The sequence below is a fragment of the Nematolebias whitei genome, chromosome 3 (assembly GCF_014905685.2).
Source record: "Nematolebias whitei isolate Nwh7 chromosome 3, NemWhi1, whole genome shotgun sequence".
Taxonomy (NCBI): Eukaryota; Metazoa; Chordata; class Actinopteri; order Cyprinodontiformes; family Rivulidae; genus Nematolebias; species Nematolebias whitei.
Window position 1 is genome coordinate 37,993,932 of NC_056500.1, and position 5,943 is coordinate 37,999,874.

The following is a 5,943-nucleotide window of genomic DNA, read 5'->3' on the forward strand; positions in this document are numbered from 1 at the left end:
TTTTTCCTTGACTTTTCATAACACCTTACATCACAAAACACACCTCTGTTTTGGTTCATCGACCAATCAGAAGCTCTCAAATGAACCGGAAGTAGAGCCCTTTAAATGTTGGCACTTCCTAGTTCAACCAGAGAGTTTGCAGTTCCAGAATGCAGAAGGCTAGAATTCAGGATGCTGCTGAAAGAGAATCAAGCTGAACCAGAGACGATTTGGGAATTATGAACTTCTGTTTTGGATAACCTCACGACTCCAGAGGTCTTAGCTGTTCTCACGGAGACGCTGAAAGAGTTGAAAGGAGAGCTCTACACCAACGCTGAAACTATCTTCAGGAAAGGTAAAAGTTCGATCTCAACCAAGCGTACCGTTGGGCCAAGCTGATTTCCAAAGGAGCGTGCATGTTCTGGTTAAAACAGACAAATTCCCTCACACATCTCTCTGTAGATAAACCTCATCTTTCCATCTTTAAACTCTCCTATCTGCTAGCAAATTAATCCAGATATTTTTAGAAATGTCTGAAGCAAAGTTTCACCACCGCCGTGTGGTTGACGTCTGCTGTGATTAATAACGTTTGTCGTTCTGCTGGAAGTGAAAACGACCGCCGTGTTGTTTACCACTCCTGTAAAACTGATTTAATAGCTGTCGTTATTCTCAATTCTTGCCAATTAATGTAAATGTGTGATGTGTTAAACTTGATTCTGTTAATAAATGACCCACTGTCGTGGTGAGTCAAAGATAATTAACGTCTCACGTCCACATTTTATTACATTCAATGCACGTACATTATACAGTCCAGAAAAATGAAAGAATCCGTTTTAACAGTATGAATATATATCATCTATATGTTCTACTACATCTGGTGGCCCGTCCGTACGTTTCCACTACAACTGGTGGCCCGTTACGTGTTCATAAATGGACTGTGTATTCGTGTAAATTGATATTTCATGTTGGCATGAAGGAAAAATTGCAGATTTTGCTGTGATGAAACGCAACGTGCTGAGCTGGATGCTTGGAGAAAACACTGCATGTTTACGCTGTGATGCTTTGAAAGCTGGAATTGTGAGTCAATATGTCTGTTTAAAAGCTGAATTGTACGTCTGTTTTGTGTAGCTAAGCTGATGAGCTGTGGAAAGCGTTTATTCTGTTTAAAAGGACGGAGTTTCTGCTGCAGACCCGGTTTGGGTCCGGTTCTGAGAAGTTCGAACGAGTTTGTTTTAAATGGTTTAACAGACGTTTTGCCACGGAGCGCCGCCTCCGTTAAAGCTCAGAGTTGATTCGCTACATTTTTTAACAGAAAATGGTGCATTTTGACAGTTTAAAAGACGAAAAGTTGACGGACTTATTTCAGGCTAAAGACTAACATGCTAGTTGGAAAAACGATGCATGATTGGTTAAAAACGGCTGAGTTGGGACGCTGTGATTCACTGAGAAGTGAGTGACGTGGCTGCGTCACTTCCTCTGACGTGTCAGGTCGTAAAGCCCACCCCCGTGCTGCTCTGTCATTGGTAGATTCAGTCACGGGACCCGGAAATGAAAACTCGCGAAATGCGAAAGACAATAAAGAATCTCTGACTCTGACTCTGATCTAACCATCAATAACTCCTAAGATATGCCAAACCATAACTCTATCCTGAACTCAATTCACACTTTAGCCCAGGGCTATTCAACTAAATTACTCAGGGCACCACAGTTACGAAAAGCCAGCAGCTCAGGAGCCGGACATCCAGCATTTAAAGTCAATATGCAAATAAATGAAGTATTACAATAATCTGTTATCTTTTAGATTTGTTTATTGTGTTGCATTGGATCATAAATGCAATAAACAGAACCCAAAAGTGTAATCCAAAGAAATAATATTTTAAAATGCATTTCCTTACAAAAAAAAGTAGAGATATTCTAATGTGAAACATCAAAGACAAAATGACACACTATGCCTCCTGTTTAACCGAGATATTATTCTAACATCTCTGACTAACTGACTGACTCAGGACAACTAACTTAGTTACGATAACAATACTGTTACAACAAGTTTTGAAGCTGTAGAAGATTCATATATACCGTATCTTTGGCTGTACACGTTGCACCGCCCTATAAGTCGCATCAGTCCAAATATGTCTAATAAAGTGGAAAAATCCATAAATGTCACTCCACCGTATACGTCGCAAATATTATGTGTCAGTATTATATTATAATATTATATGTACAGTTTCTGCATGATTATGTATTAACGCATCTTAAAGCAGAAGAATGCTGGAGGATGAGGATATACAGTTCAGGTATATGCGTTTTGTGATTTGCTTTTCTTTTGATTTCTTAATTCAAACTAAAATAAAGTCATTAAAGTTTAGATTGTTAAAAAATATATAATTCAGAACTAAAGAGCAGAAATACAACATGACTTGCTGACGCACAATTCAAGAATTGAATACTAGAACAAATAGGTCAAAGGTGTAGAAACTAACTCCACTAAGAACACCAGGAGAGCTCTGCAGAATAGAGGAAGGAGTAAAACTTAACAAAGGCACCTGAAAAGCTCCACAGCAAAGTTAGCACACAAAAGAAGTCAAACAAAAGCTGGTAACATAATACCTCCAAGATTAATTCAAACTTAACTAAAAGATTTGATCAGAACATGACACCACATGGCACATGGGTCTGTTTTTGCTACAGCTGTTACAGGGATAATTTCACATTGTTGCATGCATATTTATCTACTTTGAGTGGTGTGAAAGGGGGTTATTTTGTCTGCTATTATCCCACTGATAAATCTGAAAAGAGCCTTTAACAAGAAAAGAATGACTTCGGACAATAAGATGTGATTAACACACAAAACAGGAAAATTTTGCGAACTCACTAACATCACATCCATGTGTGAAACAAGCATTTAGTCGATTATATAAATGAAACTGTCAGTTTTCACAGCATTTTCACTGTATGGAAGTGGTGTTAAATAATCATAAAACCAATCTGGAGCTTTTTATTAAAACCTTCATTGTATTTCTTCTGGACATAGAGTGCTAAACAGGTGTAGACATCACTGTCTGTTGACAGTCATCAAGAAAATATATTCACATTTTATTTTTCTGAAAACTAAAGTTAGGAGTCATGACGAAAGTTAAACTTCAAAGCAATCTTGTATTTTGGACACTGACTTAGTGTACCATATGACTTTTGTCTTTACCTCCATAGTAATTATTCTCCAAATTCTGAGGTAGCTTATTTTATTAGACAATATACAACCATCTATAATCAGAATAAGCTTTATTATCATTGTACTGAAATACAGTGAGATTGAAACCACTTAAATTTAAAAAAAATCTTAAGACTGAATGCTTTTTTAAAAAAAAGAAATAAAGACCTAGTTGAAAGATAACATAGTGCTCGCCACCTTTCATGCCATCCTTACTTTTTCTTTACCCACTTCTCTTTTCCAGGTTGCAGGGAGCTGATGTCCATCTCCAGCAGGCACTGTGAGAGGCAGGGTACACTCTGGACAGGTCCCAAGTCCATCACAGGGACACAGAGACAAATGGGACAACCATTTACACTCACACATAAAGACAATTTAGATTTACCAAATCTCAGTTTAGAGTTGAAACCTAGAGATAATGACAGAGTTTTAGGCAAAACATTACTTGATGTGTGGTGTCCGAAGAGGATAATTCTCAGACTCTAACACAACTCACACCTAGGGACAATCTAGATTTACCAATCAGCCTAACATGCATGTTTTTGGTCTGTGGGAGGAAACCAGAGTGCCTGGAGAAAACCCACGCATGCACGGAGAGAACATGCAAACTCCACCCAGAAAGGCCCCTGGACTGGGATTTGAACCGGGGTAAACTGCTCGATAAGAGACAGCAGCTCTACCAGATGCGACACCGTGCTGCCTCCTTTTAGGTAAATATCTGTAAATCTGAGGTATCACCTTTTCTCCGCCTTAGGTCAGCTGATTGTGGCATCCATCTTGAATTTGGTTGACTCCAAAAGTGAAGTAGTTGTAGAGATACATCCAATGATTTCTTCTTGAGTTCTATTAAAATTTGTCTACTGGTTCATCCTATGGGCAGCACGGTGGTGCAACTGATAGAGCTACTGCCTCTCAGCGAGCAGGTCCCTGGTTCAAACCCCGGTCCAGGGGCCTTTCTGGGTGGAGTTTGCATGTTCTCTCCGTGCATGTGTGGGTTTTCTCCGGGTGCTCCGGTTTCCTCCCACAGACCAAAAACATGCATGTTAGACTGATTGGTGACTCTAAATTGTCCCTAGGTGTGAGTGAGTGAGTGAATGGTTGTTTGTCTCTGTGTCCCTGTGATGGACTTGCGACTCGTCCATTGTGTACCCCGCCCCTCACACAGTGATTGCTGGACATGGGCACCGGCGACCCCCGTGACCCAAGATGGAATAAGCGGGTAAAAGATAATGGATGGATGGATGGTTCATCCAATATTTAGTTAAAACCACAGTCAGATGAACAAGCACACACACACACAATTTGTCATGGTTTCAGGAGGTTTTGGACCGTGGAATACAGACCCACACAAGGAACTTGGGGAAAAAAAACAATATTTTTTCAACAACAGAAACAAAATGCTAAAGTGGCAGCAAAAACTTTAGTCACAAAAACTTAGGAAGCGCATGAGGAGTTCATGAAGGAGCGCAAAGGAACACATTGAGACCAGAATGTGGTGTGAAAACAATACTCTGCTGGTGAGTGGAAACAAACTGAGTGGATTAATGGAGCTGGGTTGATGAGGAAGTGGAGACACCTGGACTGAAAGACTGGGAACAGGTGAGAGTGGGCGTGGCAGGCTGACTGAGAGGTGTGGAAACTGATGAGGAGTTAATAATTGCCCAAAGGAAACACAAAGAATCGATCCACTGGTAAACAACTTAAATACTAGAATCATAAAACGCCAATAAACCTAATCATAAAACACAGTCAGATGGCATCATTAATGCCTCTCACCTTCAGTGGCAGGCAACAGTAATCTATTTTATTTCTATTGCAGTCATGGCTGGGACATCGCTCTGTAGTATAAATGTGAACAAATGTGTGCATTTCAAAAATTAATTACAAATGGAGCAGACTTCCAGTCACTCCCCACCTCCAGGATCCAAAACAGGCTAACATGAATATGGAAAATGTGTGCATGCCTCAGAAAAGTCCAGTATTTTTAGACTCCAGTGCTCCAAACATATTGCATCATGAATGCAGTACCAGGAAACATAACCCTCCTGTATTATAAATGTTATGTTTTATTACATCATTGTTTTCTTGTCATTTTTCATGCCAGTGTGAGTCTCCATGACTGTGAAAAGATTTGTTTTTGTCTTGTTTTTATCTATCTAATCTCATGATAGTTTCTTTTTCATTTGCCACCGCTAATTAATTCATTGTATCTCTGTCAAAAGTAGACATAATAAATTGCTAGAGAGAATTTTCTGAAATCCAACCCACTCATCTGCCGCAGGCTTTCCAAGACACCAGTCAATACAGCTGAGTGAGTGCTTGTGTGTCACAGAGGTGAAAATCTGCATTTATACCATATAATAGTTGCAGCTGATGGTGCTGAAATGCCAAAAGCATTAATGTGGACAGCTCGCATCTAAAAACAGAATTTTCTACACTCATTAAAATACATTTTACAAAGATAATGCGCTTAAGTCAGATGCTAAACCCTTCAGTGAAATGAGAAGCATCTGCACGCCGTGTTACATCAGTTGTTTTTTAGTTTTTGTTTGTCTAAGTGTTATAGTGTGTGGACTTGTGTGAAGTGTAGTGAAGTGTATGTGTGGGCATAGAGATCAGCTGCAAGCATAGCAGGGTTGATAACTTCGTTGGCATTTTGACAGCGATAAAGGACATTAGTAGCCCTTAGCGACACAGCAAAACAAAAATATACATTTAGACTTCATTATTCTGGCAAAGTTTAATAAAACACATAT